The 27,906-nt window shown below is 42.3% G+C and overlaps 1 protein-coding gene across 10 annotated transcripts in view; it reads right to left on the reverse strand.

The window, feature by feature from the left end:
* Nucleotides 1-5,228, reverse strand: part of PCDH15 (protocadherin related 15) — a 597,589-nt gene extending 592,361 nt beyond the window's left edge. For 4 of the 10 annotated variants that reach the window (XM_072339851.1, XM_072339850.1, XM_072339854.1 and 1 more), the window contains exon 1: nucleotides 4,289-4,700. The gene's annotated coding sequence lies outside the window, so the exon portion shown is untranslated. The other 6 variants (XR_011904016.1, XM_072339855.1, XM_072339848.1 and 3 more) reach the window with 4 other exon arrangements.
* Nucleotides 5,229-27,906: the final 22,678 nt, after the last annotated feature.

The following is a 27,906-nucleotide window of genomic DNA, read 5'->3' on the forward strand; positions in this document are numbered from 1 at the left end:
AAAGGATTCATTGCCTTTGCACTAAGACCACTCCTGAAGCTGTTTCTATGAAGAAGACTTTTCCCTTCATCCTTCCCAAACGTGTTTCTATGTTTGCCAGCTCTTAGAGCCACCTGTCCTACGACTTGGTTTCTTCTCCCAGCATGATTGGTTCAGGTTTAAAAACAGAAAAGGACTCGTATGAGCTAAAAGAAAAACAAGCCAGTAGCTCACTAGTGACAGAAAATAATTGCAGGCTTTGTGGCAGTTCACTTTGAAATCTGCCGTTTCTCTGCCCTTCAGACTGCACTATTTCAGGGAACTCATTTGATCCAAGACCACATGTTTTTGAGTTGCCGGGCATTCTCTTGAAACTAGACAAAGTAGGCTGCGAAAGGAAGTCTGCAGCCCTTCCTCAGGCAAGCATCACTACAGAAAGATTTGTTTGTCTGAAGTTGGAAGCAAACAGGAAAAAAAATCCACTTCTCTGTTCATCTTTAACCTAAGATTCTAGTCTTGAGGCTACTGATGTAAACTCCTAACAGCACCACTTCAGGGCAGGTCTTACCAGTATGAGCCAGCACAGCTGAGGTAACAGTTTTGTACACAGGATAAGAGCCTGACCAGCACTGAGCTCCTCACTGCTCTCTGCAACTGCAGCATCCTGAGATACACTACCAGCCTGCCTGGGCCTCGCTCTGAAGCATTACTCAGCAGTGACACATTTCCAAGGGAAGCACAAAAAGCAAAGAACACGCACACACAGCCTCCAACAGCACAGCCCCACAGCACAGCCCCATCTGCATTTTCTAATGCTGCCTCTTCTGCTCGCGAGGATCTGGGACAATGGCATCCAGCAGGCTGAGTCTGCAGTGATAGGGGAACTCATGCAGGTCAAAGGCAAATGCACACAGTCCACAGCTGCAGGTGATCCTTTTTAGACATTTTTAATGGCTTATCTTTTCCTTTTGCACACCCAGGAAGAACAGTCTTCTCTCTCCCTGCCGTCCAAAGCTGTGTTTCACATAGATGGAGATGTCGTATCACCTTTGATAAAGACCTCATATTTAAGCATATATATAAAAATAACACATACAGCATTTTTAAAAGACTATTTTAAATCACTTTGGCTCCTACTCAGCGTTCTGTCAGCAGCTATCAGTCAGGTATGCAGCCAAAGAAAAGCATGCGATGCCAACAGCTAGAGAACACATAAACCCACCACCAATAGATTATACTGACTGCTGAAACACAAATCAAATCCAATTACTACCAAGTTAGCATTTATTGTAAAGTCTCATAATAAATCAACCAAACATCTCGAGCTGCAGGAGCATATTCTGTCCCAGAAGCATCCCGTGTTGCACTCGTAGAGGGTTTTTCAGGCACCCCATGTTGCCTTCAGCAAAAATCTTGCCTCCAAACCAACGCACAGAACAGAATGGTTCAGTAGCAGCAAAAAGAACAAAGCAGGCATGCCTTCACCCATCACTTGATTAGCTATGTTTAATTAGAAGACGAAGCTATGATTACCGGTTTTAAGTAACCATCCTTTCCATCTCAGCTACTGTTTTCTGTGGTCCCCATACTGAATTTGTAAACTACGTGTAGGAGATACAAGCAAATCTCTATGTAAGTACCAGGCAGCCCGCTGGCTAGGTTCACAGCTCAAGCTTCACCTACTAAGAGTGAGCCAGCTGCACGCATTAACGAGCAAGCAGCTCAGCTTTCAGCAATGCCTTGAAGCAACTAAACAGCACAAAAGCAACGCCTCATTTTGTCAGATTCATGGCAAGTTTCAAGGAGGATCCAAGAAAGTATTTTCATGGCATAAAAGTGTTTGGTGTTGCAAATGAGTGGGTTTAACACCGGCCTTAACACTACAGCTGTACAAGGACCACAATTTCCTTGACCATTTCCATCTTCTGATCCAACAGAGCCGCTGTCCAGCTTTTATGCAATCACCAGCATAAGAAGGAAACAAAAAGGAAAACCATCAATTCCTGTTATTTTTCAGCCCAACATTATTATTATTTAAAGCCACAAAGGTATCCAGATTGTTACAAAAAAAACCCACCACACTATGACAGGAGAAGTGCCAAAACTGCTATGTTTGTTTCCTTCACTCGCTTGCTAACTAACAGAGTTCTAATAACAAAGTATGCCTGATGCCTGGAGTTTTCACACAGTCCATAAATAGCAGGGTTTGAAGGCAACACCCCACATGTATTCTGATAAGGCATGAGAGGAGGGAAGGAAGCAGAACTGATGGAGACCTGAAGACTTCCTAAGAAAGTCCCTGGCTGAAGCACAACACTTAGCTCCTAAATTTCTAAGTGCATGTGTCCTGGTAAAAATACCTAATGAGTTTAATAAATACTTATTGAGAGAAGTAAGAATCAAGCCTAGCAAGGCATTCACCCCAACCTACTGCATACTGAATTGCAATGAGAAACCCAGCCAGGTCCAGGTTTCCCCACCAACTCCTGTACCTGCTCCGATGAGCAGCACATACCTCCCTGGTGTGGCTGGCTCTGCAAGCACCAAGGTACCCAAAACACCAGCACAGCACAGACATCCCAGATACATAAGGTAGCAACCAAACAGACTTGCTGCAGCAAGCTTCCACTGGGGCATAGAAACCAGAGTGTGGAGCAGACAGAAACCCCTGCACGCATTTGTACATGACTGGTACAACGCATAGCTGGCGGATGGCAGCCCAAAAACCACACCTGGAATACTTCATCTGCAACACATGCGCTGTATTACTACTCACCTAGGAGGACATTGAGGAGGCTGCTTTACTAACTACTTTAAGGAATTAACTCACCCCTTCCCAGGGACACGTACTCACTGCCATTTCAAAATCAAAGTACTTACTGAAGCCAAATGTGAAATGCTGCACCATCAAATCTTGAATTATAATTAAAGTAAGCGTGGTCTAAGTATTTGCTTATCAGTCTGCAGTCTCTCCCTTGAAAATTCCATGTCAAGTACAGTCACTGAACCTTCCAGAGGGTGGCATAAGGGGGCTTTTGCCAGACCAACAGCAGCTGAAGCAGAAGGGGAGAAGCAACACTCCCCGATTCCAGAGCAAACTGCCAGTATATTTTTAAGGCTGTACAACACAGCAAAGTTAGAGGTGCAATGCATGCACACCCCGGTCCCAAATATGCCAAGTGATGCATGTGATCAGCCTGCACCCCTGCTGCAGCACTAACGAGTTCCCCCAGCCTCCACGAGGACAAGGAAAAGCCTCATTTACGCTGTGTGGCTGCCTGGCCATGCAGAGCAGCACGGCTGGCAAACAGCAAGAGATAGCATCTTTTAGGGGGAGTCGAGTTTGGATGAGGCACGCAACAGGAACAGTTTGCATTCATCTCCAACTTGCTACGTGGGATCCTGAGAACATTTCCTTTAACGCTTCAAATACACAGCCTGATTTTATTTTTACATCTCTTTTCCTTCCCCACTTTCCAACTGTCAGAAAGCAAATGAATGGCTGGACAAAAGGGAGAAAAACAAACAAACAACAAGACAGCAGCAACACATCTCACTTAACCCAGGAACAAACCAAGAATGCTACATGTCATGAACCTCCCTCCCATCTTCTATGAGGCATGGGGGCACCAAACAAGGAGAAGCTCCCACCTTAACTTCTGATGATGGGAGGTAAATGCTACCTTGCAAACACACGTGCTAGTTATTTGGTGGTTTTTTTCCTCCCCCCCCCCCCCCCCCCCCGGAATCGTAACGAGTCAGTGTGAACAGCCTACTGGCCATCCACCCCCCAGGCGGACACCTGCACAGCTGTCGCTGCCAGGGCTGGCAGAGCAGGTGCCTGCCTCACATGGCGATGCCCCACACGATGCCAACCCGAACCCGAGGGGATCCGAGGCTCCTCCACCGTCACCGCGCACCTCCCAAGTTCTCACGCCGAGCTCCGACCCCGGCTGCGAGGAGCCGATGCGGCCGCGTCACCTACCGGCTCGCCCCGCCGCCGCCGCTCCGTCCGCTGCTGCAGTCCGCTCCGGCAGCGCTCTCGGTGCTCCCCGCGCCTCGGCAGGTTTCCCCCCGCAGCGCTGCGGCCGGGAGCCGAGGGAAAGGCGGCGGATGAGACACCCGGCGTCACTCCGCTCCTCCGAGCGAGCTCGGAAATGAGATGTAACGGCAGCCTCACTCCCGCGCCAAGTATTACAGGAGCGGAATACTAACCGGCTCATTTATTTCCCTGATTACCGTACGCAGATAATGAAGTCTGCGCATCGCATCGCACCTCCTCCAGCAGCCCGTTCCCTATTAACCCTACCTTCAAAACCAGCGCCGGCGATACCCGAGGTCGCCGTTCCTCCTCCGCCTTCCGCTGGGAAGGAGGGCGAAAGGCAGGCGGCCGCCCTCTCGGAGGAGGCTCCCCGTGCACGGGCAGGGCGGGGATCTCCGCTCCGCTCCGCCGTTAACTTTGCGCCGGCTGCGGTCGGAGAGCGGCGCTCCTCCCGCTGCGCGGGGCCGCCAGGAAAACTTTGCTGCGTTGAGGGGCGGCTCCGCGTTTTGTGAGTCGGCAAAAAAAAGGGAGAGAGAAAAAGAAAGAACGGCAAACCCACCGCCCGCTCAGCCCCGGCCGAGGAGGGGAGCACAGCCGCCCCCCGAGGTGCCCGCACCGGTCCCGGTGTCCCCACGGCCGCTGAGTGTCACGGGAGGCCGCGTGGCGCTCCGTAGGTTGACACCTCGGGAAGCGCAGCCCCGAAGACGGGTCGCACGCGTGGCAGCACTGCGCCCCGACGGGGCGGACCCGCGCAGCGCTCCGCCGAACGAAGCCCGGCTCGGAGCCCGGCTCCTCCTCATCCAACTGCCCCCAACCACCGCGCAATAACAACCCCGACCTCTCCGGTGGGGACGGCCGTGTCAGCCTTCACTACGGACGCTCCGAGCGTTACGGAGCGCTGAGCTCCTGCGCAGGGGCTGAACGCAGCCCGACTTTGCCAAGGATTTCCCACTGAGCGCGGAGCCCAAACCCCGCCTGCGAAAGGACTGAGATCCAGGGACCACCCAGCGCCGCGTCCCCCTCGGACGGCGCCATCGGAGCCCCGCTCCCCTCAGCCCCGGCCCACCTCGTCCCGCAGCGCGCTCACCTCCGTCTCAGCGCCCCGGGGCGGGACCGGGCACGTCTCCGCCGCCGGTACCGAGTCCACGGCCGGGCCGCTCCTCCTCCTCCCAGCAGAGCGGATCTGAGGCTCGGCGGCGGGCGGAGCGCGCGCCCCTCGCGGCGGAGGGACTCGGCACTGCAGCCGCCCGCACGCGGCGCTGCCCGCGGAGCTGCGCTGCGCTGCGGCCACGGGAGCGGCACCTGTAGGCTGAGCTGAGCCCCGCAGGTGCGAGCTGCAGAGCTGGCTCGGCTTGGGGCGGCGGCGCAGGCTGAGAGGTTGATGAGGGGGGTGGGTTGCGTGGGGTGAACCGAAGGCTAATTGCAGCAGGTGAAGAGAGCAGCCTGCGGCAGCACGGTAGTAAAGAGAGAGAAAAACGGGCTGGCTGATGCTTCAAGCGGCTCTGCTACCTGAAGTTCTCCCCCTGACCCATCCCTCTCAGCTGCAGCTGTGTAAACCCGTCAGTCCTCCACCTGCAGCCGAGCCCAACACTTCACCACAAGCCTTCGCTAAAGTCTAAAGCAGAGCTGTTCCTGATCGGGATGGGCCCCCTTTTGTATCCCTCTCCCCTGCAACGGTGCTATGAGCACAAATGAGCTTGTTACTTGCTGGCTCTACCAGGCAATTCACCAAGTATTTCCATGGGAATGTGCACTGAGCTCCCGGTTCATGCCTCTATTACTGTGGTTTGTAAGCAAACAGTTGCATGAAAACCTGCCGTGGCTTTTACACTCCTTCCCCTCGTGCCATTATTTCCTCAGGCATCCAAATTGCAAACTCCACTCAGCTGCTATACAGAGAATGGGGAAGTGCAGAGAAGTCCCTCAGCATGAGCAGAACCAAAGCAACACTGGAGCTGGCTGTTGGACTCGCCAGTGTTTCTCACCAGCACTATCAGATGAGTCACAGAGATCTCAGCAGAGAATCTCGCCTGCTTATGCTGGAGAGAGACCCACAAATTCAAGAGCTAACACGGAATTCAGAAGGACCTGTCACAGCACACAGTCCTATTTGAAAAGGAATGCTTTTAATTAGAGAAAGATTTGATTTCTGCTTCAAAATGTGGTGGATGATTTTAATAAGAGAGTAGGAATTACAAGCTAATGTGTCAAGATGCCATTCATTAAACATTTACACGTGCTTATAACATGGAGATCACTCCAAAAGTAATGCCTCCTATTTATTTCCATGGAAACTACCACAGATACAAAGGGCACGATAACATTATTTGATAGAGCAAATTCTCAGCTTCAAAACACTATTTTTCAACACAGCCACCACCGTCAGCTGTGCATTTTTGACAGCGATGAACAAGAGCCTGCATGCCACACTTGTAAACATCTGCAGCAGTGGAGATGACCCACAGTCACCAACACTGAAATGCACCACCTGCAGCCTCACTGTGCTCACAACCACTATTTGCTCTCCATAAACGTTCAGCAAACACTGATAAATGTCTGTGGGGGGGCATTTTTTTCTGCATGGAGGGATTCAGTTCAACCCCTTTCCTTTGTACACACTCCCATGTCAAACACCGTTCTGTCAGACTGCCCCTTCTGCTGCCATCTGTTGCACAGCAACAAAATGAAACAGAACACTGGTAGGATTAGGATTCAACCTCTACTGCCATACCACCAACGTCAACCTGTGACACTGTTGGGCTAGCGGAATAAAACAGGAGGCATTAATTTCAGAGCAACTCTCGTGTAATTTAAGGGCTGCCTTTTCTTCAGTCGTAACTTTCAGAGTGAAGTAGATTTGCCGCTGCTTAAGTATGGATGCATCACTGAGCCCTCTGCTTAGTCTGTTCTACAGCTCAAAGGGAGCGCAAGCAGGGCGGCACCTACTGCTACATCCCCACCTTCTTTTTAACAAACAGTTAATCACATGAAGAATGTGAGTACACATTTGCAACACTTCTGATTGTTTTCAGCGGCCAGCTGTACTGAGAATTTGTTCAAGGATCAATGTGCTTTTTAGATAAATACAATTACAGTTGTGAATATAATTCCCCAAAGCCCCCGAATTAAATTTTCCTAATCCATCATCTCTTTCCGCTACTGAAATGAATGGAAATTGTGATAGTGATTTCACTGCAAGCAGATGCAGCTCATTTATGTACAAGCATTTCAGGCCATTTTCTTCTCTGACATTTACAGGTATAAATCCAAAGTAACTACTGACACAATCCAATTTTCTACCAGAAAGACACATCTTCTTCCAAGACTCCAGCCCTCACCCTTCATTATGAATTTCTAAGACTATTTATTTTTCTTTAATACCATCTGAGTCCCATCCAGCCTTCCTGAAGTTAATTAAAACCATTTGAAACTATTCCCGGATATAATGTAAGGAGTGGCTCTGCTGGTAGGTATGTTAGCTTCCCACAGGGATGGACAGAGGGCAATCAATCCACCTGGCTGAAAACCCACGCTCTCTATCCTAACCCTTGCATTAAGAAAAACACCTGTCTGGGGGAAAAAAAAATACAGCTATTAGATAGCTCCTAGCTGGGAACCAGGTATAAAAATACACTGATATCTACATTAAGATACATTCATATATACATAAAAATACAACCATTAAACGCTATGTTCAGCTGATAACTGGGAGCCACCAACTCCGGTCTTGTAAAATGAATTAGCAATGCTTTATCTTCTGGGGGGTTGTAAAGGCAATCCAGGTCGTTACTATTCCAAGCTTCTCTAACATGAATGGTAAGGTATCTTTTAAAAGCTGTATTTTTAAAACATACGCACATAAAGCCCTCGAGGGATGTCTTACATGTGTCGGTATACACGTGACATAGTTTTATACACTTATTACTATTACTCAGCAACACGCACAAAGACTACAGCAGCAACAGGGACAAAAGAGAATTCTTCTCATTCACCTGCCTTTATAACAAGATAATCCTTTCTCTTCCCTTTCCTTTATTCTTTTATCGACGCGCCTTCAGATTCTACATGATGAACTGGAATCCCACTTAAATCTTTCCGCAAATGTGCAAAATAATCTGGAAGGAAAGTTAAGGGCTCTAATTAAAGAGCTAATCAGTCAGAACAAATATATATTAAGGTGTTGAATGGAAAGGTTACGCTTATGAACACAGTTCTGGCTTTTCCTAACTCTTGAGTGAGTAACTCTGCAACAGAAGCAACTGTTCTCAACTCAAACTCAAGAAAACTGGCATGAAAAATTCCCCATTCGCTATCATCAGCTGCGTACAGACACCTCACACCAGTAACTACATCACCTGCCTCAGAGAAGCAATTCCCTACCTGAGGAGCTGCGTGTTGGTGCCATTTGTTGGTCTGATCACTGAAGCAGGTGAGGCAGTACTGAGAAATTCAGCCTAACCAAGGCCCTTTCTCCTTATTCCCTGCAGGCATTGTCCCTGCCACTCCAAGATGCCCTAACTCCTGGTTAGGAGTGCCTGGTCACACTGTATGTGCTTTGACAAACTGCCAGCATTTTGCTAAGAATTCAAGTGCTAAAAGGGAAATGACAAAGTTTGCATCTCAGACAGAACGGAATCTCACAAAATAATACCTGCTCCTTCCTTCCTTTTCTTCCTCTCTCTCCGCTGGCTTCCAAGGGATGATGGCGAAAAACACAGGTGCTTGATATTGCTGTCCAAGTTCTCTACCATGGTAAATTCTGATCATCTGAAATGACTGCAATGGGATTGGAAAACATTTGAGTTTGAACCGGTAGTAAAAGAGCAAACATAAGGTCTTCTGAACAAGGAGGAATATATTTATGAATCTGAACAAATACATCACATAGTCCCACTGTTGCAAAATGGGATGCTGCTCAGAGGGAGGCTTTGGAAAGCTTATTTCACATGGGATGGACTTCACTCCAAGCTTCTGATCCCTCTCCCAGGAAATGAGCTTATTTATCATCATTAATTCCCTACTCTCCGTAATGCCATGGGACAGCTGTCAAGATCAAGTGCACCTTTTTTGAAAGCCAACACTAATGAGGTTTCTGTTCTTGCCTATAGGAAATAACAAGTGTTAGGAGTTGAGTATCTTTGACTGCTACTGAAACTAAGACCAGCCAAATATAATTAGCAGATTCCAGAAAACACTCAACTGGTTCCTGGTTTTTCTTATGCACATGTATCGAGTGATTAAACACTAACAGTAACAGAGTCACAAGCAGTAGGAACACAAAGTCAGGATGTATACAATAACAACAAAAAAAAGCCTGTATGCTATTCAAAGTCAATAGAAAAGTCCAATGCCTGAATCATTTTAATATCAGTTGGGCACTTTCCTGTGTCCGTGTTTCAAAACCATCTTTGCAGAGCTCTTTTGAAATACGTGTTTGCAAACAGCAGACTTGCACTTTCCAGAACTAATGACACGGGGGTAAACATGTTCCCACTCATGACACACCAAATGGGGGCCTTCTGCTCACTGGTCACCAGAATGGCTCTGCCCATTCATTTGGAGAACTGTTTTTCATTACATATTTAAATATGTTCAGCCTTAAATGCATTTCAGGTTGTTTGTTTGTTTCTTTTTTACATTTCAGATTTACTTTATTTCAGGATTGTTTCCAGGATGTGTACATTTTTCTCTCTCTTTCGGAAGCCATCTTTGACCTTTGCAGCTCCCTGCATAAATTATACCTAGCCTCTCTCTTTAGTTCAATGTTCCATACGTTACTTTTCACAGATAGGCTGAATGTTTTGTTTTCTCCTGTCTTCCATAAGATGGGCTGCTAGGACATGTCTTGGAGAATCCATTCTTTCAGCTGCCAGAAATGATGTGTTTAGCTTATACTGTCTGAGGCATAAGGACTAGCTCCTGAGTTAAGCAGATAGGAAATACGCAGTACTAGAAACGCAACCACGGGTGAAATTTCAACATGTGCACGACTGAATTTCTCTCAATTTAGCAAGCTCAAAATATAGGAAAGGTCGATTTGACCGTGTTCACAGGTAGGTTAAGGTTCTCTCACACCTTTAAATGCAGCAAAACTTGAGTTGTGACGCATGAGCTATAATTAATGCAAATTTAAAAAGCATTTTTCCACTCAGCAAAGCAATCTGCTCTAGTGTAACCTGAGCATCATTCCTTCCAGTGGTCCGAAGAGTACAACCTGACCTATACAAATTGAAAAGGAAGGGTTTAACTCATTAACATCTCCTCCAAAGTATTCATAAATCGTGATAAGAGCTTCAAGACGGCATTTCGAAGTGATCAGCTATCAGAATGCCACTAACACAGTTTCAGGAAGTCAGAGTACAAACTGTGCTTTAACCCAGAAGATTTAAAAGGTTTTACATATATACATATGTATATATGTATGTATATATATATATATATATATATATATATATTTGGAATCATGGGAACCACTGAAGTGCAGTGCTGTATGATTACTTTTATGATTATATTAAATACAGGATTTCTTCTAACACAACTGGTCTTCCCACTCCCAGACCTCAGGCATGGCAAAGATCCCTATAAGAGATGGATGCGCTGTAGCTCATTACCCACTTCACTTTAATGTTACATCTAGGAGGAATTTTTCCTCTTCAGATACCCTTTTTGGGAGCACTCCCACGGATTCCAGGAGGAGGTTTCTGACCTGCCAACATCCTTGGCAAAACGTTAGCAGCATCACTGGTGTTAAGCAAGGCAGCAGACCAAAGTCATCTCACTAGGGGCCCAGAGAAATGTATTCTGGTCTTGGCGGTAGACTGCAAGGTGTCTCAGAGCTGCTAGGGCATGAGAACCTGTCTCCTACAGCATCAACAGTAAGGACTGCATCTCCGTGATAAGGCGCTGCCAGGTATGGCTGACCTCTCAAGCCTTTTCTGAAGCACTTGTCGACAGTGTTTCCTCTGCATTTCATCTTCTTCTTCATTGTGATCTTGTAAGCATTTGCCCTATTTATTCACTTTTAGGTTTAGGTCTTTTTTAAATCCCCATTTTGGCTCGAACAAGGGCAAGAGCTAAATAACCTCTGCAAATGTTACGCTTCACTAAAGATCTGCATTTTGAAATTAATAAACACATCAGACAGGAGAACATCTGCTCTTCAATTTATCTGTAACAAAAACTAATTAAAAAAGACTTCCTTATCCTGCTCACTTTCTGGACCAAGAAAGCACTTTGCACCTTGCTCTAGAATTATCTAGTTTCTCTTAATAGCCTTCTGGGGGCCAAATGAAGGGCCCTTTGTCTACTTACTTTAATTAAGTCATGTGTTGCTTCTACATCAGCTACTTCACTTACATGCCCGGAGAGAGGGGTGGTACTGTTATTCCATCATTGAATACATCCTGGCTAGAACTTAAGACTATTAGCTGCTCTGAGCTAACATTTTGTCAGCTTTCCAAGTCCAGATGTAAATCTTATGTGTCTTTAATTCCCAGATCACTTTTACAACTGTTTTTGAAACAGAGAAAAAAAGCATACATTTGCTCTTTTTTAATTGTCTAGAACAGCTGCTATTTTTAATGGATACTTTCCCCCATCAACAGTTTATCTGCTTGTTTTAAATTAGGCTGGTTACTTCAGAATTCAGCCCCTGGAACAACCTATTGCATTTGCAAACAAGTTTTGTCTGCCATCTCCTTATATCACACCCTTGCTTCTAGAAAACAGCCAGGATCAAGCAGGACCTCCCTCTCTTCACCAGTAACAGAGTCTGATGATCCAAACCACTTAGCTCCTCAACAGTGCCATCAACTGTTTCCTCTGCTTTTCATCTTCTTCTTCATTGTGATCTTGTAAGCCTTTGCACCCTGGATTCAATTCTTGGCCTGATTTCTCTCTGTTTACTCCGAATCAAATGGATACAGTACTAACCATCCTGAGTACTTTTGAAGAATCTTTTCTGCACGTGCTATGAACTGTATTTTTTATCTACAACTCTACTCTGACTTCCTTCTGTGGAGTAGCATAATCAATTCTTGATTCCTTCTCACCTTCTGACAGTTTCCTTTGGCTCCTTTTCTATGGATATGTTTGGCTAATTCACACTCATCCTCTTTGTGAGCAGCCAATTATTCCTAGTATAACTTCATCCTATTTTTTCATCAAGCCACTCAATTCGTACAGTATTGTTTTATTCTAATTTCTCTTACTTCTCTTAGCAAATCAATTATTAAGCACACTCTTTATCCATTCATCCAGGTCTGTAATGAAAACTTCAGTCAGTTCCCACGCAAAGCTCTACAAACATCATGCATTACAACCTTTTCCTTTCATAGGGAAACCTGCAGTGGCAGGTTCTGAGGAACACATTTGCACAAAGTGCTATGCCTCGTGCTGGACAAACCTGGAGGATTCCCTGTCTGCCGCTTTGAAATCACTACCTCATTCAAGCAATGTTGCACAATAGCTTCTACCTATTGCTTTAGGACTCCTTTGTCTACCTATCAAGGAAGCAGAGAAGACAATTAGGCAAAATGGAATTCAGCTAGAACCACGAGACAAATAACCTTTACTCTGAGATATGTAATGTTTAATGGCCAATTAGGTGGGTGAGTTCCTGTAGTGGCTTCTTCATATAAGCCTGAGGGAGAAGAGCAATTCTCGGTATTTATTGTGTAACTCTGGACAACGCGGCCTCTGCCATATTCCAACCATTCTTCAACAGAAATCGCTTAATGTCATCTTAAAAATTATTTCTCTGCTATGAAATGCTGAACACCCTTGGTATAAACCTCTGAAACATAACCCACGGCATTTTCCTCTTACAGACTGATGGCCAGATTAATCCAAATCTTTGTTTACATCAGTATAAATCTATCACAGTCTTACTGGTGCTACCCTTGATTTATATGGGCGCAGAAGAGATAAGATCCCAACCAAAGCCCTTAACAAATGATTTATTTTCCTTAATCAGAGAAATCAAAACTAAGATTTGAGACGGCTAAAAGAATTTAAACAGTGAATACATTCTTGAAGATACTTTCTGCAACCTTTAAGAATCTTTTATCACAACCACTGACAACCAATTGCATCCCTGAAGAATCCTTATGAAAGGATCCTTCTAAAACTGTGTCAGTGTCCCTATGGCCTACTTAGGCTTGCATATGCATTGGAGTCACTTGTGTATTTGCAACTGGAGAAAAAAAGATTTTCAATGCCATCAGATTGACCTTTGCAGATTTATATTTAATACTGATGAATTGCAAAGCTGGATGTCATGAATTGGCTAAATCATGGCTAACTGAAACATCCAACGTCTCATCAATGCAGTAAAGTATTTGGACAAGCTCAGTTTGAACAGTCAGCTCTCACTGCCTCAAGTAAGTCTAGACTCACAAATTCTTAGAGGAGGAGTGTCTGCATGCAGCATTACTGTCTGAAATAGTTGTTTCAATCATGGAATAAACTAGACCAGAGGCAAGCATTAGCAAACTTCAACAGAAATTGAAGGTAGAGATAAAAACAGTATTGTGAGCTGCATCTCTTTTACAGGCATATTAGAGAGATGATCACCTGCTGTTTAGATACATGTGGCAAGCTTACTTTGCCTGATAGTGTTTGAGAGCCTTCTAAGAACACAGTGCAAGTTGTTCTCTCAGAGAGATTGCTGATTTTTCTTGGAATGGGTATCCTGCACCTCCTGAACCTTGATAACAGCACACAAGTGTAGAGAGCAGTATGCAGGTCTAGGCATAACGATGGCTCTATTTCTTTACTGAACATCCATTCTCCTTCATTGTCCTTGGTCTTTTGTGCCTCAATCTTCATTTTCCCAGTCAGCACTATTATCTCAGTGAGCTCAGTGCTGACAATATGTAGTTTGCACACACAGCCACTTTAAATACATGAGGGCTGCTCTGAAAGTAGTGCCTCCTATTATATTATGATGGCTCACAACATCAGAGACAGATGTTGGTGCTACAGCAGTAGAGTTTGAAACCCAAGCCTTTGTCATAATTTTTGGTCATTCTCCATTAAAAAAGGAAGAGCAGGAAGTGATGAAACTCTAAAGCTTTCTACATACAAAATCGAGCCACAATGACAGATGAAAAACATTTAGCTAAAAGAAGAGACAAATAAAGAGCAAATAAACAAATGTAAGCTAAAAATGACATGAAAAGTTGGTTAAGAGCAAGATACCACTCTCATAAGAGGAGTGAAAGAGATCAATGGAAGCAAATAATTTAAGAACTGTCTTAAGACAATGTGATTTTATATTACAAAAAGTCAGAATGAAGATTTCACAGTAGAAACATTTGTGAAAATACATTAGCTTTTTGTTTGTTTTTAATTACAGACACTATGTGAAAATGAAAAAAAATAAAATTAAATTAAAAGTGTGAGGATAGAAATCCTCATGCTCTGGGAACTTAGTGAAGTGCAACCAAGTAGAAGCTGGGAGAAAGTTATCATCTGGATAACAGATGGGGAACACCACTCGTCACCAGCCTCCATCTGGAAACAGAAGCAACGATCCCAAATCTCTGGCTGCAACCTTACAACCAATTCCTTATCCCCCGGATAATCCGTCCTTTGAACCTGTATGTCTCCAACTTAGAGATAAAACTGCATCAAGCAACCACGTTGAAGGCAATGCACATGTCAAGACAGACAGCATTCATTGCCCTTTCTTTGCCCAGTGATGACATCACTTCATGGTTTATGGCAAACACATTGGTCCAGCACCATCTGCTCCTAATGAAGCATTAAAGAGCTTCTAGCTCTGCTCCATTCATCTGTTCCTAAGGACAGTTTCCCACGGAATCTCATCCACTAATTCCTTAACCAGCCTGAATTTTGTTCTCCTGAATATCAAGACCTGACTTTATCTTTTGCCAGGCCTGTCTTCCTCAGGATCTCAAACCAGACCAGGGCAAGGTCACTACAGCCCACAGTGCCTCCAATTGTAACTTCTTTAATGAGCTTCTCTGCAATAGTAAGTACCGGATTCAGTAATGCTTCACCACTCTTTGGTGAAACCGACCCCTCCTTCCACCAACACCTCCATTGAGATGATGCTTGGAGTGCAGCTCAATGACTCAGACACCTTCCTGAGCATCATGTAGGCAAAAGCACGGCACAGCACAGAGGTTTCATGACCTCTGGGAGCTCCAGCCTGTGCACCCATGTCAATGAAGTAATCGTGTGAAGGAATGCTCTACGTGTGAATGTCTGTGCATGGAGAGTTGAGTACCCAACTGCTGCACAACCAGGAAGCATCTGCAGAAGGACAGAAGTGCTGACTGACTGAGGTTGGCAGGCTCCTCATTCTGTCTGACAGGACAAGGGGAAGTGGTTTCAAACTAAAAAAGGGGAGAACTACATTGAATACAAGAAAAAAGTGTTTTACACTAAGGGGAGTGAAGCATTGGAACATGTCGCCCACAGAGATGGTGGATGCCAACATAATCACAGAATCACCAAGATTGGAAAAGACCTCCAAGATCATCCAGTGCAAGCATCCACCCATCACTGATATTTCCCCACTAAGCCATCTCTCAAAGTACAACGTCAGTATGTTTCTTGAACACCTCCAGGGATGAGGTGGTGACTCCACCACCTTCCTGTTCCAGTGCATGACCACTGAAATAAATATGAAATGATATGAAAATAAATGTTTCCCAATAATGCCACAGAATATGGGAACTTAGCATTATGCCATATGAACAGTAAAAAAATTAACAAGAGGAGCCAGTGTCAAGGTATTTTCACAAAGACTTATATAACAAAAAGTCCTTCCTCCCCCCAGTACTTCAACAAAGTGGCCTTTCCTGATTTAATTACCGATTACTAGTTTGCAAACGTTCCCACCAGTAATCTGTCTTTTTTTAGCACACACAGAGTTGGGCCTATTAGTTTATAAATAGGGATGAGTTCAGTTGCCTTGCTCTTCTCAGGAAGAATTTCACATTTTGTTCCCTGACAGCATCTGTAAGCTCAATCAGGTATGTCAATCAAAATCTAAGTTATTAAGCGTGGTAAATAAATAGAGGCACTTAATATTTATTAAAACCATGCATACAAACTTTTGAGCGAAGATTAATATATAAAACAAGATACAATAATAAGCGGTTCTCAAAACTCCACGGACACAGGGAATGCAAAGAAACAAACAAAAAGCCAAACCCAACCATCCAGGAACAACAACAAAAAAAGGAAGAACTAGGGCAGAAAATACATTGCAAACTGCAAGGTCCTTTTCACTCAATTTTAAAGCTGTCCATCACGGGTTTGGACCATCTGACTCTTAGATGTGCTGCTCATCCTGCAACTGACTGGCAAATAGCAGTAGATCAACTCTTGTTTATAGCATGCCTGAGCCGTTTCCTGACGCAGTCAGTCTGCTGAGGTACAATCTCTGATTGATTTCCAGCTTGAAACCTTTTGAAATATCTTAGTTTTAAAAAAATAAATCCTTTTTTTATATAGCAACTGAGAGACACTTGGTCAGGAGACAGCACTTCCCAGTCTCCCAGCCCACTGTCCATTGCTCTGATTAACTCACTCCCCAATTGGCCAAAAAAGGCTTTTGAAAGCTGTTCACATTCTTCTTGGTCTGAACACTAACATCAACAATACATTTTTACTGAGGATTCTGTACATGGAGTGAAACACATTTTTGCATACCGTGTAACCAGCTGAAGGATCAGATTCCAAAACACCAAGTGACACCCATTGGACTGATTAGTATCCTGGGCCAGATGCTCTTATCTATTATCTTTATCAAACCTCAGTGGGTGAAGTGAGGTTGAATGTGAGCAAAACAACTCAGCTGACTCACTGAATTGTAATTTGTAAGTAACTAAAGCAATGTCTTTGTAGTAATTTCCCCAACTTTTTCTGCAACCCTAACATGTAACTTTTCTAGCAGACCTATTTTATTCTCTTCATCACAGCTGTTCACTAAGTCCTGTTGCAGTGTGTGCAACAGTGCACTCACTGTAGAAAGAAAGGATAAAGGAATAGTCAATAAGTTTAGAGCTATGCCAACAGATAGAGAAGTTCTCTTTAAAACGTGGAAAGGAATCCTTGAGCTCTGACAGTTTGACAGCTGTCCTAAGAAGGTAGAAATATCCCTATTTCAGAAAATGCTGTCATCAATGAAATGTCAGCACAGAAGACTACTACTTCAGCACTCAGGCTTATTACAGACAAAATTACAGTAGCCCTTCTCTTTTCATTAACTCAATGGCATTTTGTGATCTCCTTTTGCTTCTGGATTCACATCCTTCCATCAATTTCTGCATTTGGCAGGAGGAAAATTAGGAGTGGTTCTCATTCAGTGTAGAAACTTCACTGAAGGGAAAATAAGAGAAAATATTCCTTTTCCCCTAAGGAAAGAAAGCTAACGTGTTTCGAATAACATCTCTGTTTTCAAACTAGGCAGCACAATCATCAGCCATCAACTAAGCAAGTAGTGGTGATAGGTGCATGGTTGGACTGGATCATCTTAGAGATCATTTCCAACCTTAGTGGCTCCATGATGCTAGGAGTCTATTAGTTCATACAAAAGAGCAGTCTAACACATCTCCTGGACATTCAGACAGGTCATCATCTGCATTTACTTAGGTATTAAAGAGCAGTGTTGGAAATAATACAGCCTAGAGATATTACACTCAAATAGTTTTCATTTAGAACAGAAATGGGATACATGCTGAGCTGTACAGGCACATCTCTGCTGCTGCTGAATAACTACACAGACAACTACAGACAACTAAGGAGTTTTCTTAAATAACACAAGCAGCACCACCAACCCTTAGGAGTAAATTACATCTATTACTAATATGAAACTGAATTAGTAAATGCCTACTTAAAAAATCAGGCTAATTTCTTCACATTGTATAAGCAAGTAACCTTGTGGATGGTTTCAGCATGACTAACTCAAGGTGAGCTGTTTATAATGCAGAAACTGGGGCGCTGAGTATCTTTTGTTTCAACACAGGGACTCTTAGGTAGGTATGAAGCAAGATAAGTTCTGGACCTGTTAAGGCCACTGAGCATTCTGAGCTCTGCAATGGTTAATTGGTGGCACAGAAGTGCCTAATATGAAGAAAGAGATGAAATGCCAGTCCTGCAAAGGAAGCTCCCTTTTCCCTGCGTATCTGCTGGGCAGGTTTCTTCACATTCAGGCTTGCTATAAACCAGCAGTGACTTGCAGAAGTAGTACATCAACCGACACATTAATTGATGAGAACAAAACGAGCTGAATGTCAAGGTGGGCAAGTTTTAGATCAGCTCCTCCTGAATTAATTGCACACTGTCTAACAAACAGTATGCTGAAGGGACAATGTGATGGAAGGCGCAATTTTATTTACAAGTGAAAAGCATGACACTGATTAACACTTCCCATTCATAGGGAATGCCTGCGTGCAACAGAAAATAGAACCAAGAAGCAGAGTTCATAACAGGAACAGAGAGGAAAATGAAAAAATAATGAGGAGAAGAAAAATAAGAAGTACATTTTGTTTGTGTTGGCCTTGCCTTTTTCCTTTCCTTTTTAAAGAAAATAGAGACTCGAGGTCTAAAAGGCAATCACTTCGTCCACTTCAACATTTGTCTGTATAAATAGGTATATCAGGAAATTGCCATCATTTCACAATTTCACTTGTATTCAACTAACATGAAACAATATTTGTGAGTTTTAATAGGCTATAAACATTGCTATTGCTTGGATTTATAATTTGTCTTCCTCAAATTATATTAAAAGAAAATATCAATTTATGCACAAGTGTACAAGTATTTAAAAACAGTAAGGCTACAACGCAATAAAAAATGTAATATTCTGATATAAACAGAAAAATAAAGCAACTATATTTACTATTGGGGCCCTCCTATACGCACTGAACATCATTCATGAGAATATTAGCATCATTCAAGAAATGGCATACTGTGAGAAAATCATGATAATCTACACAATTATCTGTTTTCCTATGAATATATCAAAGTAACAGACACCAATTCAGCCTTTTTTTCCTTTCATATTGTAATGGGTAATTTCCAAGGAAGGACATCTAAAGAAAACGTGTAACTAAATTCTCACTAAATGAACAATCTTCCATTTATAGGGTACCCTCAACATATTCATAAGCTCTTCAAATGCATTTTACAGATGGATTTGCTAAGTACGTGGCTTACAGGAATCATTTGCAGCCTCTCATGGGAGAATGATAGCTACAGTTTCCCATACACAACAATGACATGTAAAAGGTATTGAGAAGGGAGAGACAGATGAATCACTTGGAATTGCCAAGGGATTTTTAAGAGTGCAGCATAGCTATCAAAACTAGAATTCAACCAAAATAAGGAAGTTAATATTCATCAATTACTTAAGTAACTCCAGTAGAGCACAGAGACATGAATCATTTTCCTATCTCCTATATATATCACGTGCAATAGAGTAAGTGAAAGTATGTGAAGAAGAGAAACCACTTACGGAAAACCATTTTGGTCTCCTAATTACTATCCCAAGAATCCTTGTAGTCCTAAATCACCACCTTCTCACAGGACCTTAGCAATGAAGTGCTTAATGGATCTTTTTTTTTTTCTTTCTTTTCCTTTTGTGAGGATTTCTAGAGCAAGAATGTTGGATAGATGAGCACAGGAAGTCTTCTGGTGAGGAGTTTGGCGAGATAATCAGGTCAAAAATCAAGTAAGAGCTCTCTTACTGCCTCTGACCTGCTTTCTAGAAAATCTGCTACAAACAAGGCATCTAGTGATCCGTACAACACGAAACCCGTAAGATATGAATCAGTCGAGTCAACTCTACAGAATATGAAATATTAACAGCTCCTTTGATACTGGAGAACTAAGTTCTTAGAGAACTAAGAACTTGGCCTCAGACCAGCTGTTAGGCAGATGCTTTCAGAGAGGAAGAAATGTGCTCACGAGTGATAAATTCATCTCTATTTATATTCTTAAGTATTTATTTATAGTATAGTATAGTATATTTATAGTATAGTATTTATTTATAGTATATAAGTATATAATAGGTATAAGTATATAATATGTATAAGTATATAATATAAGTATTTATATTCTAAAGTACTTAACCAAGTAACCCATCTCAGCTTCAAAACTCCTTAAGTTTAAATAATGCTATCTCTTGTGACATTTCTTGTGACACCCCCAGGGAGTCACCGACCCTGGGGGTGTTCAAGGAAAGACTGGATGTTGTGTTGAGGGACATGGTTTGGTGGGAGCTATTAGTAATAGGTGAACGGTTGGACTGGATGATCTTTTAGGTCTTTTCCAACCTTGGTGATTCTATGATTCACCCCTCATGGACACCCAGTAGGTATTTGAAACCAGATCAGATATGTCTAGTAGTCCCAGCCTTAGCCGATTCAGTTTCTTTCTGGGAGTTTTCACACATACAGAAATGCAGGGGTTGGAAGGGACTTCAAGAGATCACTGGCAACATATTGGTTCTAATTGTGCATCATGATGGAAAAAAAATCCCTTTCCTAAACTTTGAAATGTGTTTTAAGGGATACCTGCACTGTGGAAGTCTGCTTGTACTGAGTGTGCGGTTACTGCCCTTCAAAAGAGTAAGTGTTTAGGTAGCTCTCGAAACAACTACAGCCTTGTGATTTCCACTTTGCTTTGGAGACTGAATCACATAAATGTAACGGAAATCTGTGTCCATGGAGGAGAACATCAGTGTAACTCCATCCAAAGCCATTAGCGTGCTGCTGAGAGAGTCCTTCCCAACACATACCGATGTCCCTCTGGAGTGGGGGGGGGGCACTCAAGAAGAACATCCTAACTTTTACATCTGTGGCAACTAGCCATTTAAATGAGTTTTTCCTATTAAGGAAGATGTTTTCTCTACAGCTGTTTTGCTTTCCTTCCTCCAACTGATAGACTGACACTTCTGCATGAGCTTGAAGAGGCGGACGTGCTCACTGCATGGCTACCAAGGGAGTGGTTTCCTTGGCAACATCCATCACGTGAAAGCCCGCTGGATAGCCGGCTACTCCTCCGACATTTCTACTCCAGCTCCATGGATAGCCGAACTGGGTACTAAGTACCCAAACAAAAATCAATTGCAGCAGGAAAAGTGGGGCCAAATGGAAAAAAATATCATCGATGTTACGTTTCTTTCATTTAATCCACAGTTTTGCAAACATGTAACACTCCAGAGATGCATTTTTTGGTCTTACTGAGATATTTTTTTCTTCAAACAAAGCGTGGCATGTATGTTTTCTATACGCACAGTTTTCTGGCAAGCTTCAGTTTGAATATGTTTTTAAAACCTACCAAGTTTTGTGGAGTATTCTACATGTTTTTTTCTGCCACCCAGACATCATTCATATGTTTTTATACTTTTCAGAAAGTTCATTTTAGCCTGGCTTTTCCAACAAATATATATATATATATATATAAAAAAATTTATATATATATATATAATATATATATTATATATATATATATATAAATAAATGTTTTTTCCCTAGTCGGCTTTGCTAACACAGAACAGCTGGTTCTGTTCTAATACATAAACCCCATTTTGCTATCTGATATCAGATGTGAAAAAATACACCAAATTCAAATATTGCATCAATCAAATGAAAGCTCTGCTGATATTTGCTAGATATTTTGCTGATATTTGCTTGAAAAATGATCTTTGCTCTCCTCAGTGAAATAGTGATCTTACAGAAATATGTACTAGTAAGTCTTTCAGAAACCCTTGGGTGGTTTATATTAGAAAAGCTGTGCACTGCAAGTAAAACAACGTATTCTAAAACATCTCCATCTCCATTACATTTTCTGTATATAAAATTGACTACTTATATATTACTCAGTTTTAGCTTTGGTCAAATGAAGAAGACTTAAGATGACCAGATGACTGGCCTAGGGAAATTCTCATTATCTCAGTGTTCAGCTTTGGATCCCTTACATTACCACTATAGACAACAGACCAAACTGCGCTCTTTCTGTTGCTCTACTGGAGGTGCATCAATGTGCAAAAGAGAAAGAATAAGTCAAATAGTTGTTCTAACTTCATTCTTTTTTCTTTTTGGTGGAGCGTGGTATTGGGAGGTTGGAAGGGGTAGAACCATAGAATCACAGGGTTGGAAAGGACCTACAAGGTCATCCAGTCCAACCTTCATCCTATTACCATAGCTACAGCAAACCACTAAACCATCTCTTGTAGCTCCTCACTCAGATGCCTCTTGAACACTGCCACTTTCCCCCCTCAACTGGCAGGGGTAAGGTTATTCCACTGCACCTTGAAGGGAGGCAAAGCAACTGAGCCTGATTTGTGGGCATACCAACAAATGCACTAAGTATGATTTTACCCACTGAGGAATTACCTTTCATGAAATACTGACTTTGCTGCTGAAAGAACAATATTTTAAGAATTTTCTGTTCATCGAAGATCTTGTCAGTTGTCACCGCTGTCTTAACATTGTCACTGCCATCATCACATCTTCCTCGTGCACTGAACAGTCACTTTTGAAGAGAACAGAGAGAAGAGCTTTTTTCCCTCACCCAGCTTAGCAGTGCATTTGTAGCTGCCATCCAGGACTGCAGCGCAGGATGCCTCCCAGAGCCAGTGCAATGGTGTTAGTACCACATGCATTGCTCTTTGCTTTACACTTCATAAGGATACACTGTAGCAGTAGAATTTATATCTCACCTTTAACACAAAGGCTTTCCTTCGCCTTAAGATCTAAATATACAATAGAAGTAGGAAAAACAAACAACATTCCTATACCAAAGACCAGAGACACCGTGAATTAGCGTAATGTAAGTCAGTATTTAAAAAGAAAACAAACTTATTTTGAACAGGTTTCTGGCAGCCAAAGCTGTGTTTTAAGAAATGGCAAACTATTTCAGCAGCTGGGATTATATCATCTCACACAGGTGGCAGTTTGGTGGTTTGTTTGTGGTATTAAACATCCAGTGCTTCAATGAAGAGTACTTCAGCAAACAAACTTAACAGAAAAAGGTGCAGAAAAAGGACTTGTAAAAATTATTTAAATGCCTGTTTCTTTTACATGCCACATACCCACATACAGCTTCAGAGACAGCACCTGCAATGCAGGCACTTAAGAATGACCTTAAGAATGTGGAAGATTTAACACGTGGAGAAATAAAGTCAAATTCTGGAGACCTCCAACAAAACCAGCAAAGATTACCTATAGTTTTTACATCTGATAAATACCTTCCTATGAAAAACTATGAACAGCCTAACATCCTAAGGCCTAAAGGAATGTTCACTGTCACTGAGTACTGTATTTCTGACCGCACTTGCACAAAATCATACATGAGCAGAAACTCCAGCATATTTCTTCTGGAGGCTGTAAGCAAGTGCTCGTGTTACAGGACAGTTATCAGAAGCACAACGTTATTAGCACTGATTCATATAAAGGGGAAGGTATGTTTCTGAACTTTTATTTTCTCTCTTTTAGTACAAGCTGTCCATTGCTGTGCTGCCTACTTCAGATAAGGTAATTCAAGGCTACACTCCTCCTAATAACATGGAAATATGAACACCCACAATTCAACCCAAAACCAAACACCAACAAGCAGCAAAAGAAGCAAAACTAAATCTTTTCCAACAAGGGGTAAAAAAAAATAAAAAATAATGACTTTGCTAAGAATAACACAAGATCTCTCATACAACTGGACTTGATGGTAAACCATTCTGAAAGAGCAAACTACTTCCAGGAAACGCAAGAACAGGCAAGGAGTTGGACTTTTCAGATAGCCCCGATGATCACCGTTGTCTCAGTGTGTTATGAATTATTGTACAATCAATTAGGACTGGCAGCTCCTGGAAGGTAATATCGTTAAAGGGCAGAGGTCAGCTTGTATACCATTGCCAAACACTTTATACACTGTTAAAATCTTCTGTTAAAACTGTAAATCATTGTGAGGTTGTAAACGTCAAAACTTCAGCAGTCCCGTTCTACAATCCCAACAGCAGTTGGTAAAATTAGGCTAACGTCCTCTAATTCACTGGGCTCTAAAGAAAACATCAAATGTGAGATGATATGCAACATCTCAGACAGAAGTTCCCAGGGAATTTTAAGAAGAGCAAGTCTGCGCTAGAGGGCTTTCAAGGATCACCAAGCTGCACACGGTCAGAAACACAGAGGCAACCTTGAAAACTGGCCAAGAATCTCATGCTAAAGTTTAAGGTGATGCTTAAAATTTAAAGAGAACTATGTTTTAAGAATGGTCAGTTTTTAAAAATCATCATTGTTGCTGCAAAATCCACGACAGTGTGCAGATATGGCTAACAGCACAGGCACTGCCGTATCAGACAAACTGAATTCTAACCTGCAATTGTCATACTGGAAAAGAGCTCTGATCAAAGGCATAACTTCTCCTCAATGCACCAAGTCAGTAGGGGAAACACACAATGACTCAGGTTAAAGGGGACCTTAAAGATCATCCAGCTCCAACCCTCTGCAGAACAAGCAACTTGCCATGGCTAAGGCACACTTCACAAGATGAGGGGATAATGGCTTTCTGTATTAACAAGCTAGATAAAACTGACTGGTTGTCTCCAAAACTGAAAACAGCCTTCTGCATCACAATTTAAATATGGCTTCTCAACTGTTCCCATGACATAAAACACATGCTCAAAAACCTTGCTTCTGTTGATTTAGTTTTGATCTCACCAAAATATTGTGACTAATGAGCAAACCAAGCAAAAACTTTCTCTTTGGACTAGTTTTGAAAAGACTGGAAGCAGAGTTCCAGCCATAGCACAAAACCCATGAAAATAGATGAGCCATCCACGTGTGTTCAAAGGCAACTGTCTGACTAGCCAGCTAGTGACAACCAGCAAAGAGAATCAGACATCTTAAACTTTCAGGAGCCAAGCTGAAGAGTTTAAGTCTTACTGTGATATTCGTAAATGTAGAATTTGTGACATCAGTGAATTTAATGCACATTAGCTTTGCTAAAGAGTTCTAAACTCCTTCCCCACCACATTAACCACAAGGAAAAGAGATTCACACATTGCTCTGACAGCTTCAGTTGACATCAGTTGGAAAGACCTCTTCAACAACAGCCAGTGGGCTGTGAGACGTCCCAAAGTAAAGTAAGTCACAAGATGTACTGCTTGAGCAAATACGTTAATAATGTAAGTGAAGCTAAGTCACTGGGCTTCATTCATTTTATAAAGGAAGTGTTCTTTGGGACCAGGGGGAAAAAAAAGGGACATTTGCAAACCAGAAAACACGCACATTTACTCCAAATTCCTTAATTCCTAGCTCATCTCTAACAATGCCTTACACAAATGTTACTCCTTCAAAGCTATTCAAGAAGCAAAAAATGAAACGAGTTAAAGCAACAGAAACTCTTTCATTATTATTATTTTCCCAATCTTGAAAAAGAAGAGAAATCCAAGTATTTGATGCCATATAATAAAAAATAAATCAAAAACATCACTGGATTCTTATCATCTCATGCTTTTGCTAGAGCTCAATTCCACATCAGCAAACATATATTCCATATTTTAAATGGACGCAAACAATGATACTTATACATCTTATTAAAAAATATATGTTTTTTTTCTACACAATAGTGTGCATCTAAATGTGGGTTATCTAAAGCACACTTAATATATGCTGGGTCTTGATTATTTTGATAGTACATGCAGTGAGTTAGTGCTTGAGACTATGGAAAGTAGCAATTAAAAGCCAAGGAAGTGAACTTCATGAACAGCAAACGGGACATCTGTTCCTTTCCCTTCCAGACTGCTATCTTTTATTTTTTTCCATCAGTTTGTAGCTTCAATGTACAGTGCTCCAGTTTTTCTTCCCTGTAACCATTTCAGCTTGGCTACCTCCTGCCTTCTTGTCTCAGATCACATTTTCATTCTGCTTCCCTATTTAATAACACTCTGGCATCGCCTTCTCATTCATAAGTATGCCATTTTCCCCCTTACTTTTTAGGTAAAGATGTTGTTCTTCACCCTTGGTCCTTCCTGGATCAGGGTGACCAGCTTGCCAGCCAGACCGAAGATGATTCAGAAAGTACCCTGCTTTTCTTTGGTACAAACCTTTTAGTTTAATACCACCGATATTATGTACATTGTTGAAGACTACTTGGCTTAAATCTACAGCACACATGAGGACATCAAGTAACTGATGTAGGGTAACTGAGCCTTGAATCATCTGCAATATTACACTCCCTTGTGCACTGGGACTGATCAGCTAGTTGGAGAGAACATTCCAGTTCACAGCATGTTGGTGCCACATGAGAGCCCCAGTATCTTCATTTCCCTTACAAGCTCTTTCTTCCAACAAAAATTACTCAATCTGCTTTACAGTTCCAGGCTCGGCACCCCAGCAGTTAAGAAGTTTGATTTAGACTGTTATTAATAACCACAAAAGGATGCAACAGAAGGAGCTGTATAAACAAATAAACAAACTGGGCTCTTTTGGAATCAAACTTCATAACTATGGCATGTATGCGTAAAGATTAAGGGTGCAAATGTTGCAAAGAAGCAATAAGCATGAATACTTTTAGAAGTGACTGCACTCAATCTACCCCTGGTTTGCTGCCAGCCCGGTATCAAGGCTGGATAGCAGGAAATTGCAGATATCAAACAGTGAGGATCAATAAATTACACTGTTTATAATATCTCAATATTGCCCAAAACTCCCGAAGACTCTTCACTAAGAAACTGCATATGCCTTTAACACTGAAATAAGTTAACAACAGCATAGAACTATCTGATACGAGAAGAAAAGCCTGCAATTACAGCTAACAAAACTTTTTTGCCTTTATAACATTTAATCAATGTCTCACACTGTTATAAAGCAATGCCTAAATCAGACAAGTTTTAGTAAGGACCCAGAAGTTAATTTAATGGCAGTGTTTTAGGACAGCTCTCATTATTAAGCGATGAAATGGAACTCAAGATTCTCTACCTAGATCATAAATCAAGAAAACCAATTAAAAAGATGTGTACTGAATGCCTGATCTAATGCAAATGTTGGTGAGCTTCAAATACTCTACTCTGTTAATTGAATAGATGCTGCATGGTTAAGGGAGTTTGTTATGAGCCGCAGATCAATACCTTTATTTTAGCTCTCTTTACAGACATTCCTAATGCAGCTATCACTTTGAGATCTGACAGTAAGTATTTTGTTATGCGGGCAGAAGGAAAAATCCATTCTAGTTGTCCATTTTCCCAATTAGAGTTATTTCTCTTTCGAGCACTGATTGGTTGTGAGCAAAGAGGCTCCACTCACACAGGCTGAAAGCAAGCCTCTGGCTTCTTAACTACACGTTGGCACAAAGCAGTAAGGCTAAACCTAGGGATGTGAGTCCTACCCTGGGTTGCATTTTAATAGTTCAGATTCTAAAAGGAAGTGTAGTATCTCCAGCCGTGGGATTTCAATGCCTGCTGCTTCTACAGGAAAAGCAGCACCACCTGACACGTTTTCCCTGCAATATTATATTCTGTTGAAATGGGTTAGTCTAACGATACCGTATGAAAATTACCTTTCTCAGGCTTCTTTGTGCTGTGTTAGCTGTCAGTTTTCTTCCTTCCTATTTATAAATAATGCTTCCTATTTAACCTAAACAGCAACTCATACTCCTCTTCAACTTTACAAGCTGTCAACTGCAAATACTAATACAAAATCCAGTCTCTTAGGAGCTTTAAACTAAGCATAGGAGAAGAGATAGCTGCAAATTAGCCATAATGCACCTGAACAACTCCGCGAACACTCAAGTGAAAAATTAACACTTCCGTAGCTAAAAGTTTGCTAAAAAAACATTGACATTTGCTCCCTATCTGCAGGTACTGCCTCATCAAGGACCCCCTGACTTCAATCATCCCATTAATAAAG

This window comes from Excalfactoria chinensis, chromosome 6, assembly GCF_039878825.1.
Source record: "Excalfactoria chinensis isolate bCotChi1 chromosome 6, bCotChi1.hap2, whole genome shotgun sequence".
NCBI lineage: Eukaryota > Metazoa > Chordata > Aves > Galliformes > Phasianidae > Excalfactoria > Excalfactoria chinensis.